General features: G+C 45.6%; 1 long non-coding RNA gene across 1 annotated transcript in view; it reads right to left on the bottom strand.

Moving 5' to 3' along the window:
* Window positions 1-731: 731 nt before the first annotated feature.
* The window catches only part of LOC138567094 (uncharacterized), a 93,055-nt gene continuing 78,485 nt past the window's right edge, over window positions 732-15,301 (bottom strand). Inside the window, exon 3 of the long non-coding RNA XR_011302101.1 lies at window positions 732-4,217. This is a non-coding gene — a long non-coding RNA (uncharacterized lncRNA). The remainder of the gene's footprint in view (window positions 4,218-15,301) is intronic.

Here is a 15,301-nt window from a genome sequence, read left to right as displayed (position 1 = left end):
AATAGACTGGTTACCAGAAGCTAAAAAACAAACATTCCGAAGTGAGCTGGGGTCAGATCCTACCCTAACAGGGGACTGGAAGCAGGCTCACACTCATCCAGAGAGACGCTCGAACTACCCATGGTTTAAGTTATTAAAGGGCCTTTTATATCGGGTGACAAATGATTGTGCTAACCAAGAGATAGAACAATTGTTGGTTCCCATAAATTTTAGGTCAATTGTGCTCAAATTAGTTCATGCTGAGACAACAGGTGGTCATCTGGCTAGGGGAAAAAAAACAAGAAAAAGTGTTAAAAAGGTTTTGGTGGCCAGTAGTGTGGCCAGATATTGTGAGGAAAGTACATTATGCCAGAAGACCAATCCTAGACTATCCACCAAGACCCCCTTACAGCCTATGCCACTGATAAAGGAACAATATTCTCAGATTGCGATGGATATTGTGGGATCCCTAGAGCCAATAGCCATGGCCACCAGTACATCTTGGCCATCGTGGACTATGCAACAAGATACCCGGAGACATTCCCAATCAGAGGGATAAGTGCAACACAAGTCTGTAATATGCTGGTACCTTTCTTTGCTAGAGTGGAGTTACCCACAGAAATCATCACTGATCAAGGAAGAAATGTTGTGTCTGGGGTTATGCGGCAGGTATGTCCACAACTAAACATCAGGCAGATACGGACCTCGGTCCATTTTTTAAAAACATTTTTATTAAAATGTTTCGGTTTACATATCAAACCTTTCATCTTATTGTAATGTCTTACATATCGCTTTGTTCTTTACACCATACATAATAAAAATGTTCCAAAGTCCCATTGGTTTCTGTTGCTTCTTGTTGATTCTTGCCCTTCTTCTTTCTCAACCAGTTTGACAGTTCCCCATGATGTTATTCCAAAAGGAGACGACTGCACATATCAGTTTTTTCTCGTTTTCAGCTATGATTAGGGCCCATCGATCTTCGGGGGAAAATGTAGTTTGATTATTCATGAACCATCCTCTAGATAGATTTCTTTTCCCGCTTAGAGTGGGGCAGTCGGTCTATCACCCACAGACAAATGATCTTGTGGAACGTTACAACAAGACCATTAAACAGATGTTAAATTTTAAATGTTAAAGATATTTGTACCACGCACCATCACCAACAGCATTGGTCCCCAGGCACGCTGGCGGATCTGCAAATGAGAAGGCGGGATGGGTTAGTAGGGTGAAGAGGGAGTAAGATAGTGAGAGGAGTGGTGTTCTGTTGGCAACTTCAACTCTGTATACACCAGGTGCTGAGCTTTTGGTGCGAGTATCGGGGCGATGTCCGTCCTCATGTGCTGTTGTGTGCGGTTTATGTGTTGTAGCAGTGTGGTGAAGTGCATGCAGATTGCGGTGCGAGAGGTGGTTGTGTTCGTTTGAGTGAGATAAGTATGTAGAGAGTTCTGAGCTTTTTGTTATTTTGCTTAGTGGGTTAAATGTTTTGCAGCTAATCATGGTATGGCTGAATGCCTAGGTTTCGGGAGTCCTGCGTGGTGTGAAAATGGCTAGACTTGGGAGACCCGCATAGTGGGGGAGAGGCCCACGCCCAACTGAGCAACTGAGTATAGTAGCTTACTTCGCTGGATATGATAAATAATTTAATAATTCAGTGCCGTCCTAAAACATAGCTAGAATTGCGAGTCCCGCAAGGGGGAGAGAGGCCCACACCTGACAGAGATTCGGTTTTGGCGCGACACAGGAGTTGAGGTCTCCTCTTACCCTACCATCTAAATTGAATATGTCTGCTTGAAGCTTTCGGTGTGGGACAGGCCGTGATACTGTCGATGAGTCGACTAAGTGGTTTTGTCTTGGTCTGACTATATGTTCGGTCTGTAGTGTCCTCCTCTTGTGACTATCTCTCAAGATGTCTTATGGACTGTCGTGGGGTGCATTATGATCGAGTTTGGTTGTTTGGTGGGGGCCGCGGCCCGTCTCTTTATTCTTCGTTGATAGGTGGTGTGGGTGTTCTTGTGGTTGGTCTTCTAGTTACGCAGTGAAGAGCCAGGATTTGAGCAGTTTTCTGAATGATAGATGATTTCTTGTGTTTCGTATATTCTTTGGTAGGTCATTCCATGTTTTCGGTGCCTGGTGAGAAAACGAGGATCCTCCAAGTTTCCTTTTGTTATAGGGTTTCGGGTCTAGGCATATATCGTTGCTTGATCTGAGCGTTCTTGTCGGCTGGTGTAGGTGTAATTTATCTCTCAGGAATTCTACGCCTTGGTTGTGTATAGCTCTGTGCGTGATGCACATGGAATTGAATTTTCTTTGTTGTTTTATTGGTAGCCAGTGCAGTATTTTTAGCGCAGGTGTGATGTGTTCTCGATGCCGAACATTCACTGTATTCACGGACCATGCCCCTTTGCGATGGCTAGCGGTCCAAAAAGATTCCAACCAACGCATTTTGAGGTGGTTTCTCACCCTACAGGCTTTTTGTTTCAAGACTTTGCATAAGCCCGCATCATTCCATCTGGTTCCTGATTACCTCTCTAAGAGTGTTGATCAACCGGAGCGGCTCGATTCTTCAGGGGAGTTTGTGAGCGGGCTGGGTCCTTAGAAACCCAGCGGAGGACGCCTGGGGCAAGTGTGGAAGCAATGGGTGAGCTCCCAGGGGGGTTGGAAAACAGAGGGCCGCTTCACAAGGAGCGCATAGAGGAAAGCTTGCATACAGGTTTCCGAGCAATGCACGTGGAAAGAACGCTGAGGGAATTCAGTGTACTGCCAGCCATGCCGCGATCCTGACAGAGCCTACGTGGGAACGAGGAACAGCTACTCAGAGGGGTGAAAACCGAAGACTCCGACACGTCTACACCTATCAGGAAGGAGGGGAAGATGAACAACGACTGGCTTGCAGCCACTAAGGCCGTGAGGGGGGAAACGGATGACAGTTTAATTTCCGTACCGGCTCCCATAACATGTCTCATTCCACCCAACCTTCATTATTCCCCTTACAAAAGCGGTCCGCCCAGCCTTCATTATTCCCCTTACAAAGGCGGTCCAAGTGTTTCAGAAACACCACGTTACTTGGAGGCAGCAGCCGCACGTGTTCCGCCGGAGTCAGTGGGAAAGGCATCATGGCAATCTTCCGTCAGAGAGGAAGGGGGCAGGGATTGTGGGGTATATATAGAGAATCAGAGCATGTACTTGCTGATTGGCTAAAACCACTACAGCCCCTATATAAATTGGAGAACGATGACGGACTGTGTGTTGTTCATCCGATCTCTTGCAGAACAGCCGTGCAGAGGAAGAGAGAGCCCCACCAGAGACGCTTTGGGTGTATGAGGACTAGTTTACAATCCCAGCTGATTCATCCTTATCAACGAAGCAACAGGAAGAAAAGAAGACTGAATTTCAGCCCTTGAGGTTTTTTTCTTTTGAACTCCTCCAGGTTAATTTATTTAAATATCTGGGAAAATAAAAGGTACATTCTGTCAAGTTGCAACAGCGGTCCAGCCTCATCCTTACACTGCAAAATATAAAAAACATTACTATGAGCATTATTGCCAATGTATCAACTCTTTGAAAATAACCATGAGCATTGTTACGTCTACGTGCCAAAAGCGAATATCTAACAAAATTGAAAAGTCACATTTTTCTTTTCCTTCCCAAAAGTTTCTTCCCATGCCTTCAAAATCTCAGTGTTCACAGGAAAAATTGTGTCAATACAGCAAGAAAAATCCTTAAAAAAAATAAAATACGTTTTAAGATTTACCAGAGGAACAGTGAGGGCTATATTTCTAAGTCCTAGAGCAGTATAAGTGTTTACTGAATAAGATAAAGCCATAAAAAATATAATTGTTAGAGGAATCACTTAGTATATATATTTTTTCTTTTTGTTCAAGTGCTACTCCTTGTCTCATGCAGATATGGTTGGAAAAAGTGTTCACTATGTCTCCTCTATTGCTGTATATAACCAAAAGGAACACTGTCTCTGTATAGTTTTGGTTGTAATATTGGTTGCTGGTTTGCTCTGGTTACTTATCTCGTCTGTGCTCGTCTCATCTCTTCTTCATCTTCAGATTCACAGGGTTGCAGCAGGGGGGTCTCTCCTTTGTAGGGTTTGACGTCACCAAGTTGCAGCCACGCCTGTCTTCCTCGTACCTTTACTGCTGTTAGTACCACTTCTTCCACAATAAAAGGTCCTCCAAACCACAGCTTGTGCCAGCGAGGGGTAAAGCTTCTGCAGAGGATTTTGTCTCCTGGGTATAGAGCAAGCAGTTTCAGAACTGTTGTAGCATCAATTTGTTCATTATTTTCAGCAGTCTTCTTCGACCTCCCCTGCCGTACTCAAAGCTATCGAGACATGAAAGTAACACTCGCCATCATAGCAGTCAAATAATCATACATTTCAGTTCCCAATACATTTGAAACACTATGGACATCAGTAATGACTCGAGTGGGAGGTTCAAGAGGTACATGCATATGGCATCCCGTCACCAGATCGTGTGGGGTCAGGTGATGGTCTGAGTCGGGCTGATTAAGTAATGCAAATAGGGCTAAAGGTAGGCTAGCAGCCATGCTTCAATCCATCGGGAAAAGGGACATACAACTACTAGCATATACCTGTAGCCATTACAAACTTGGAGAATATCTACATAGTCTATATGCAAATGCTGTAAGGGTCCAGTAGGACGGGGTATAGCTCCTCTCACTGTTTGCAGATTTTGCCCAGCAGTAAACTGCTAGCAAGTTAGACCGTTCACAATGAATTCAGCAACATGCTCTGCCAGTTTCAGAACAAACCACTCCTCAGAGATTGAAAATGCAAGCCGCTCGCATGTTGTGTATGCTGTGTAGTGCAAATGGCCTAATGCTACTTCAAGTAATCCCAAGAGCATAGCTGTTTTCCTGGTGCTGTCCTGCCGCTACATTGCATCTGTGGGGGACAATGAGCACACCTTTCATTTCCATATTTCTTGTTTTTCTAATAGTGCTGTGAGAAACTTGAGGGTATTCTCACTCCTACTCCCCTTGGATCCACTGCGCAGGTGGCCAGGGAAAGGCCATTCCTCTTGGATCCCACGCCTCAGGGTGGAAAAGTGAGGGAGGATCACCTGGGTGGAGGGTCCTTGAGGATTGGGAGTGGGGAACCCTTGGGTGAGACAAGGTACCCCCCCTTTTTCTATTGATGACAAACTTAACCCTCCCCCCAACCTTTATGGGCTACTATAAACCAGCTCCGCTCATTTTTCCACATGTGGCATTTGACATTACTCAAACGAGGAAGAGGCAACTAGGAGTTATGCACACCAACATGCAATTGCACCACTTTGGTACTGGGACGAGGAAGAGGGCCTCAGAGACGTACTGTTACCAAGACCAGGCATGTCTTAATAATGGGCCTAACTATAGTCCCGCAATTAGGAGAAAGGACTCACACCTACAACCCTTTTACAGAAGTCAGGTGTATAAAAGGAGTCTGGACAGGAAGGTGAGGGAGAGATGAGATGCTGATGGGTGCCATGCTGAGCCTTTCTGCAGCCGAAGGAGCAAACTGAGGACTGAAGCAGCTGAGTATCCCTGCGAGTGTGAAGTGGGAGCAAAAGCTCTGTGTGGCAGAGGCAAGGCGAAGGAAGGAGACCAGATGAGGGGTTGTCCTTACTTCCATCAAAGGGATTGGTTCTCCTGCGGTACTGCAAGAGAGCGAGAGTGTCTCAGGGGAGGAGAAAGAACCGTTGGAAGGAAGCAGCCAAGATTGTGGCCAGCGCAATATGGAAAAGGACTTTACAGTGAGCTGATGAGTTTCCCAGATAGAGAAACCCGGTATTACTGTAACCACGATGCCTGTAAAGTGAACTGCTATTGTTAAATGAGAGCAAAGACTTGTACAATGTAGCAGATTGGTTGTGTGCCTTGTTAAAGGAACAAGCACATTTTCGAAAGTCTCAGAACATTACAAATCCTGTGATTGCGTGTCTCAGCAGGAACTTTATTAAAAGTCTTCAACCAAGGAATTAAAGGAAAACTTAAAGAAAGCCAATGCATATTAAATACAGAACTTAAGGGAAATTCAACCTTTAAGCAAACTAGTAAACTTTGAATACTGAATGCATGTGGCACAACGAATGAACTCAAATCTTAAATTAACCAACATAAGAATGCATTAAATGGTTACATGTGATTTTAACGAATAGATAATAACGAACAACATTTATGTCTAAAATCTAAAACAAATGTACGAGAAAAATACAGTTTTTTTTAAATTTGGGGGTCCTCCCTCTCAGCCGCCCTGTTTCCCTTCATTTATAATCCCATCTCAACCCCTTCCCCACCTGTTTTAACCCCTTACCCCACCCCCATATATATTTAATAAAATTCAGTATTTTGTCATTACAAATGTTTAGACATAAATGCTGTTTGTTATTTTCTATTCAACAACATCACTGCATACCCATTAAACTCTGAACTGCCATTGAATAAAACTGAATGATTGTTGCACAATAAAGGAACCTAAACTTTGCAGGTGAATACATTCAAGGCTGAAGGAAATCCGAACAGGGAACCTAAAGAAAAGTAATTACGGTATGACAAGGCTACCATTTAAAAAGGGGTGTGTGACACATGGTGGCAGAGCCACGAGGCGGGCGGCTCAGGAGAAACCGGAGGAGTCCAAGAGCACACCCTAAACCCAAACACCAATAAAGGAAGCCAAATAAAAGGTGACTTATATTTATATATATATTTAATAAAATTCAGTATTTTTTCATTATAAATGTTTAGACATAAATGCTGTTTGTTATTTTCTATTCGACAACATCACTACATACCCATTAAACTCTGAACTGCCATTGAATAAAACTGAATGATTGTTGGACAATAAATGAACCTAAACTTTGCAGGTGAATACATTCAAGGCTGAAGGAAATCCAACAGGGAATCTAAAGAAAAGTAAATACGGTATGACAAGGCTACCATTTAAAAAGGGTTGTGTGACACATGGTGGCAGAGCCATGAGGCGAGCGGCTAAGGAGAAACCGGAGGAGTCCAAGAGCACACCCTAAACCCAAACACCAAAAAAGGAAGCCAAATAAAAGGTTACTTGGTGCACAAAAGAAAGTATCATGGAACCTGTGTGAGACATTGAAGTATTGGGGAAGGGAACCATGAGACTTGGCAGGTCTATATGTGTAGTCTTGGGATCAGAGTCTCAAGACCCTCTTTTGTTTGGATTGTGTTATTTGAAGCTTGGTGAAGGGAACCCCAGGATTCGTTCTGAACTATATTACCTGGAACGGGAGAAAGGTAAACCTCAAGACTCTTTTTCATGGAACTTTCTTGTGCTTGGTTAAGCAGAGCTGAGAGAAAGCTGCGAGCTGGAAGAAGCTTTGAACTTTAAGTTAAACACTGTTTCTTTTGACATTGACATCCCTACACTTTGGTTTGTTCTAGTTGTGAGGGCAAGAATAGGTTTTGGACACAGACGGACTATTAAGTTGAAGTCTTTGACTCAGACTTTCCCTACTTTCATACAGGCATGGGAAATGCCACCTTAGCATAAAGCAAGTTAGGCCTTCAACCATCCTAGCATTTAAGTTAATAAATATCTTTTGTTTGAACTTTAAGTTTGTTGTCTGTGTCTTGCCTCATGATGCCTTCACAGTGCCCTTCCCTGCAACTCAGTTATTTGGGCTGTGGTTAGTCTATTAAAGCCTTCCCTCATTACCATGTTTCGTGCATGTGTGTACTTATTTGGTGCAGTGTCAAATTGAGATATTTCAGGAAAATATACTGCTCTTTTTGCTTCTAAATCAGCTGCCTCATTGCTGCAGGAAACTAAATCTGTAACTTTAGTGTGTGCTGTGCACATCACCATTGTGAATCCGTTGGTAGTTTAAGTGCATTATTGAGCCTGTCCAGTAGTGGCGCATGTTGCACTTATGTGCCATCTGCGCATAAGAAGCAGAGATCTTCCAACGTGACAGTCCTGCATGTCCTGTGGACGTCAGGTAGGCGCAGTCGGAATACACTGTTACCACCTCATCTTCATGCATTTCAAGTGCCAAAATAAGCTCTACCAATTCTGCTGCTTGTGCTGCACTTACTACTGTCTCTAAACTGCCATTCAGTCTTGCTTTTACCACTGCGGTCCCAGTGTGCCTTTTGCCCTTGCTCTGATCAATTGATGAGGACCTGTCAATAAAGAAGATTGTCCCAGCCTTCCTACGGCATTTTCTTTTTCTTTAACATGTGGTATCTCATTATGATATTCAGTGTACTTGGTGCAGTCATGCACAATGTCTCCTTCTACTAGCTCTGCTAGGAATCTTACATGATTCACTACTCTGCATCTAACAATTTTAATCAACGCTTTTGATATAATCACCTTGTAGCCATAGGCTCTCTGTGTGGACAATGTGCTTTTAGGCTTTCGAAGAATAGCAAACAGGGCATGCTCGACATATAATGTTACGGCACAGCCCATTGTGATGTCAGCAGATTTTTCAATTGTAAAGGCTGCTGCCGCCAATGCTTGTTCACATGGATAATGATCTTTCATCACTGGACCTAAGATCCCACTGTAGAATGCTAATGGTTTGTATCTGTTACGCTCACCTGGTTCCCACGGGGGCGTCGACCGGAACTGGGCCGCTGCTGTTTCCACCAGCGTGACGTGTAGCGCCGAGATGACTGACTGGACTGGCCCGCTCAGCCTAGTTTGTCTGGCTCGCAAGAATATTCTTCTGCAAAGGAGAAGAGGAATTAACCACCCATGGAATTGAGTGTCAACCCACCTTCCCCACTGACGTTTTCATCCCACAAATCACTCTTGATGTCCCCTCCTTAGTCTCACCTGATGGTTTGGAAGGAGAGCTCTCCATCCTGCGTCGACCGCAGGGGCGCGTTGATGACCAGTTACTTCACTGGCGTAGAGGAATTGGTGAGTTCCAGTATTGACTCTAAAGTCCAATTGTTCATAAGAGTTCAAATGTCTGATCTTCACTCTGTCCGATTCCTTGCAGGTTGCCGATTAATCCACTCGAAGATTTCCAAATGCACTCGGTAAGATTCAGGTAAGTCTATTGTGGTTTTCCCCTTAGGGGCCGGGGTACGGCGATGAAGCAGAGTTGACTGCGCCGTCCCGAGATGAGGTGAGTACCTCCCGTGGTAAATCTGGTAAGTCCTTGGGGGTAGCTTGTATAGCCTTAGAGGGTCCCCTTGCTCACCTTGCTGTCTTTGTCTCCTTAGGTGTCGGAGGGCGGGCGCGAGATGGAGAGAGCGTGATGGAATGCTGAAGTATCGCCAAGCAGGTGAGCTCAGCGCGGCGCCGTAGGAATGCGAAGCGATGCTTCAAAGACTTCTGTCTTTCAGTTCCGTGGCGAAATGGATCAGGATTCAGGTAAGGATTAAAGTTAAAACTCCTGTTCTAACTTTATCCTTCTTTTCTTCTTGTTTCAGGAGTCCCAGGACTGAAGCGGGCGTGGCTGAAGACTGGAGCTGCTGAAAACACGGTGAGCGTTACGCTGCAGCAAGCAGAATAACGAGAAGCACGTGTGGCTGTCCGGGCGTGGTTTAAATAGCCTTGGAAGAAGATCCAGGTAAGTATTCTTCAACAGCCCCACCTAAGTAACAAAATAGTCCCTTCAGTAAAATAGTCCCTCCTAAGCCTCGTTTGGCTTGAGTCTTCATGCAGCATGGTCTGCCTCAGGTGAGTATGCAGCATGGTCTGCTTCAGGTAAGTTATCAATAATGAGCCTGGCGCCCATGGCGCCAGGACTGACTTTATCTTTATGAGCCTTTCGCCATAGGCGCCAGGACTGCACCCAAACAGCCCCTAACTGGGGCTTTTGGGCATGCTCCAAGTGGCATGATGCCTGGTTCCGGGGCTGCTGGGCCTGGTCTGGTCTTCCGGGGGCAGGCATCATGACAGCACTCCCCCTCAAGGCCCCTCCTAAAGTCGTTCTCTCCCTTGGCCGTGGTTTGTCTGGAAATTCCCGATGGAACCTCTTCACTAAACGAGGTGCATGCACGTGGTCACTAGGTTCCCAAGACCTTTTCTGCGGACCATAACCTTTCCAGTCAATTAGGTAAAAGAGTTTTGATCTCACTCTTTTTGAGTCCAAAATATTCTTGACTTCGAACTCGGGCTCCCCGTCTATGAGGATGGGTTCAGGTGGAGTGGTTAGCCTAGTTCCTGGTTGCACTGGCTTCAAAAGAGACACGTGGAAGACGGGATGGATTCACATATGAGCAGGTAGGTCCAACTTGACGACCACTGGGTTAATAATTGCCTTGACAGAAAAAGGTCCCAAATACCTGGGGTTAAAGGTCCGAGTCCCTTGAGTGGTAAGTGCTTAGTGGCTAACCATACTTGGTCCCCTATTTGGTATTGAGGAGCTTCACTTCTGTGCTGATCCGCATCCTTTTTGTATTTTTCCTTAGCCTTTTGCAAATGGATGGTTGCTTCTTTAAAGGCTTGTGTAATAACAGCGTGGAGATGGGCCACTGCGGGCATCTCTAAATGCTGGGGTGAGTCCAAATCTGAGGTTCGAGGATGGTGCCCATAAATGGTAAAAAAAGGACTTTGTCCACTTCCTGAGTGTACGGAATTATTGTACGCATACTCTGCGATCCACAGAATGTCTTTCCAATTCCCCTCAGACTGATGTAGCATACAACGGAGGTACTGTTCGAGAGTCTGGTTGGTCCTCTCCATTTGACCGTCGGTCTGAGGGTGGTGACTGGTCAAAAGCCTAACATCAATTTGTGCCAGTTGGCAGCATTTCCTCCAAAAATGTGAAATTAATTGACTGCCCCGATCTGAAATTAACACTGAAGGAAAGCCATGCAGGCGGACAACATTTTCAAGGAATTCCTTGGCCAGGATTGAAGCTGAAGGTATCCCTTTTAAAGGAATGAAGTGGGCCATTTTAGAAAAAAGATCTACAATAACTAGAATGGTATTGTAACCTTGGTACGGAGGTAAATCCGTGATGAAGTCTAATGACAAGGTATGCCAAGGGGTAGGTGGTATGTCTAATGGTTGCAATAATCCAGCAGGTTTTTTCTTTTGTCCTTTATTTTGTGCGCAAATGCCACAAGACATGACAAATGACTTGACATCCTTTCGCCAGGTGGGCCACCAAAATTGCTTCCTAATTTTAGCTTCGGTTTTTGCAATACCCGGATGCCCTTCTATTAAGGTGTTATGGTAATGGGAAATGACAAGTTCCTGTAGTTCCTTTTGCGGTAAAAATAGCCGGCCTTGGTAATAAGGTCAATCATCGATAACAGAGTACTCTGGACCCTTCTTTGCCCAGTCCTGTAGGGCAACGGAATCAAAGAGTTGGTGGATCTTGTTTTGAATGTCCTCCAGTGTCTGTATGGATATCAGGCCAAGGATTCTCTGTTCCGGAATTATGGGTACGGGTTCTAAAGTTATTTCTGCTTCTCCCATTCCAATCCGGGACAAGGCGTCTGCTTTACCATTCTTACAACCTGGTCGATAGGTTAATACAAAATCAAACTCGGCGAAGAACAATGCCCAACGGAGTTGGCGCGAAGATTGGGCTTTGGCTGTCTTTAGGTATTGTAAGTTGCGGTGATCGGTGAGGACCGTGATGGTATGTCTGGCACCCAGTAGATAGTGCCGCCAAGCCTTGAAGGCGGACTTGATGGCCAGCAGCTCCTTGTCAGTTATGGCATAGTTTAATTCGGGGGCTGAAAATGTTCTTGACCAAAACGCCACTGGGTGAAGCTGGTTAGTTTCGGGATCCTTTTGGGAAAGGACTGCTCCCATGGCTGAACTGGATGCATCTGTTTCCACTATGTTGGGAAACTCGGGCGCGGGTGTCTTAATATTGGAGCAGATGTGAATTTAGCTTTTAACTCTTGGAAGGCGTTCTCGGCTTCCTCTGTCCACACAAAGCGTTTGTTTTTTCGCAATAGCATTGTAATGGGATGTACGATGTGTGAGAAGTCCGGGATAAACCTGCGGTAGAAATTGGCAAAGCCAAGCATGCTTTGAACTCCTTTGATTGAACTTGGCGAAGGCCAATTAAGAATGGCATCCACTTTTCGTGTATCCATCCGGATTCCTCTCGGGGTCAGAATAAATCCAAGGAATTCCACTTCCGTAGTGTGGAAAATGCACTTTTCCAGTTTAGCATATAATTTATGCTGGCGTAACTTCTCTAGGACTGCTCGGACGTGTTTTACATGCTCAGATTCTGATAAAGAGTATACTAAGATGTCGTCGATGTAAACGACCACACAAACGTCGATAAGCTCTCGGAGGACATCATTCATGAAGAACTGGAAGGCTGCTGGTGCATTGCATAGTCCGAAGGGCATCACCTGGTGCTCAAATAGTCCGTACTTGGTGCGAAAAGCAGTCTTCCATTCATCACCCTCTTTGACACGTACCAGATGATATGCCCCCCGAAGGTCTAGTTTCGTGTATATACAAGCGTCCTTCACCTGGTCTAGTAGTTCTGGGATCAAAGGCAGTGGGTATCGATTCTTGATGGTTATCTGATTCAGTGCGCGGTAGTCAATACATGTTCTAAGGTCGCCTTCCGTTTTCGGCACGAAGAACAAAGCTGAAGATGCAGGGGACTTGGACGGGCGAATGAAGCCATTAGCAAGGTACTGGTCTAGGTACTGGCGCAAATGGAGATTTTTGGGTTCCGTAAGGGCATAGATTCTGCTGCAAGGTGGTTGTGCTCCAGGTACAAGATCTATTTGACAATCATACGATCTGTGAGGTGGTAAAGTGTTTGCCTGTTCCTTTTGGAAGACATCCTGAAAGTCTTGGTATTCAACAGGTAATTGTATGGCTACTGGAATTACTGGGGCCAGGACTGAGTTTTGAGTTTTCCTTGGGTAGCAGGTGTGAGCACATTCTGGGAAGGTTAGTCTCTTCTCTCGCCAATCAATACAGGGATTATGTTTTTCCAACCAAGGTATCCCCAGTATCAGCTGAAACTGTGGGGCCTTGATTAAGTCAAACATCATAGCCTCTCGATGCCCATCTTGACTCAGCAATGTCATCTCTGCAGTGGAATGAGTTATGGGTCCAGAGGCAATTTCCGTTCCATCTACAGTGGTGACAACATCGGCCGTGGTCTTGCGGGTGAGAGATAGATTCATACTGGTAGCCAATTCCCAGTCCAAGTAATTTCCTATGGCTCCACTGTCTAAGTATGCCTTTACCGCGTGCATGCGTGATGGCTGCTCTGGATCTACAAGGACCATGGGTATGGTGAAATGCGAGGTCAGAGTGTCCTTCTTTAAGCTCGACAAGCGGACCTCTACGCTTGCCGGGCGTGGTCGTTTCCCGAGTCAGATTTCACATGGTTTTCGTCTGCTGCTCCTATAACTTTCTTGGGTGGTTTTACAGGGCAGTTCCGAAGAAAATGACCAGTAGTTCCGCAATATAAACATAATTGCAGTTGCCGTCTTCTATCTCTCTCCTTTTGGGTTAAGGGTCCTTTAACCCCCCCGATTTGCATAGGTTGTGAGACATCTACTCCCTTGGAGCTTACGTGGGTTTTAACCAACACCCTGTTCTCAAACTTGGTTCGGTCAGCCTTCCTGGTTTGAAGTCTGTGATCGAGCTGGACCACTAGATCTATATATTCAGCACAGTCTTGAGACGGGTTCACGATTTGGACCAAAACATCTTTGAGTTCTCCCCGAAGTCCTCGATGGAATAATGTGATTCGCTTGGCTTCAGGCCATTCGGTTTCCACTACTAATCTATTGAAAGTTGCAATGTAAGATAAAAGATCCTGGGTACCTTGGCGTAGGGATAAAAGTTTGTTGTCCAAAGCCTGTCCTCGGGAGTGTCGGGCGAATAGTCTTTCCATGCTTGTTCGAAAACCCTGGAAATCTCGAAGAATCGGGTCATCCTGGTTAACTAGTGGAATGGACCAATCCGCCGCACTGCCGCTGAGATATGACAGTACAAAGGCTACCTTGGCCTGATCGTTTGGGAAAGCTCCAGGTCTACATAAAAAGTGCAAGCGGCATTGGTTCATGAATGCTGCAAACCCTTTTGGGTCTCTGGCAAAGCGTTCAGGCGGAGCCAAAGGAACAGCTCCAGGTAAATTTATCTGCACCGGGTTACTCGATGGTACAGGAGCTGGACTTGCCAAAAGTCCTGGTAGAGGTGTTTGTCCAGCCTGGCTCTGTAATAGTTGTCTGGCCAACTCATCAGCTCGTTCTTTTGACACGATCAGTTCCCTCCTGAGGGCATTGGTTTCTTGGCGGGCGGAATGCACTTCGGCCCTTAATTCCCCTAATAATTGGGCCAACTGATCAGTTTCCGAGGTCTCCATGACGCCCAGGTGGGTATTTGTGGGTAGGCTTCGCGTTCTGTTACGCTCACCTGGTTCCCACGGGGGCATCGACCGGAACAGGGCCGCTGTTGTTTCCACCAGCGTGACGTGTAGCGCCGAGATGACTGACTGGACTGGCCCGCTCAGCCTAGTTTGTCTGGCTCGCAAGAATATTCTTCTACAAAGGAGAAGAGGAATTAACCACCCGTGGAATTGAGTGTCAACCCACCTTCCCCACTCCCGTTGTCTTCCCACAGATCACTCTTGATGTCCCCTCCTTAGTCTCACCTGATGGGGGCGCGTTGATGACAAGTTACTTCGCTGGCTTAGAGGAATTGGTGAGTTCCAGTATTGACTCTAAAGTCCAATTGTTCATAAGAGTTCAAATGTCTGATCTTCACTCTGTCCGATTCCTTGCAGGTTGCCGATTAATCCACTCGAAGATTTCCAAATGCACTCGGTAAGATTCAGGTAAGTCTATTGTGGTTTTCCCCTTAAGGGCCGGGGTACGGCGATGAAGCAGAGTTGACTGCACCGACCCGAGAGGAGGTGAGTACCTCCCGTGGTAAATCTGGTAAGTCCTTGGGGGTAGCTTGTATAGCCTTAGAGAGTCCCCTTGCTCACTGTTAGGCAGAAACCTGTGCAGTTCCCTCTGGGACCACTGCAAAAGATTTAAGACTACAGGTGTTGGCAGTAAACCCACTTGGTAGCAGTCTGCACCGCACAGATTCACTGTGGTAGCTGTGGCTGAGCAGTCAGACTTCCCTCAAGAAGAGTTAGGCAGTATACAGAGGATACATAATAGGTACAGAGGTACAATAGCACAAGCAAACACTGACCAGAGCTAGGTGTAAAAGTATAAACTTATTTATTAAAGGTACACTCATAAATTACACTAGCACATTAGAAAAGATAAGAAAGTCAAACACAGTTACTATTACTCATATGTACATCCCTAATCGTTTGTTGGACAATTCTAAGTTAACACCACTTATTTCCAACCA

This window comes from Ambystoma mexicanum, chromosome 2p (assembly GCF_040938575.1).
Source record: "Ambystoma mexicanum isolate Mex_15411 chromosome 2p, UKY_AmexF1_1, whole genome shotgun sequence".
Classification (NCBI taxonomy): Eukaryota; Metazoa; Chordata; class Amphibia; order Caudata; family Ambystomatidae; genus Ambystoma; species Ambystoma mexicanum.
Note: the sequence above shows the minus strand (reverse complement) of the source record. Positions and strands in the feature narration are given on the sequence as shown.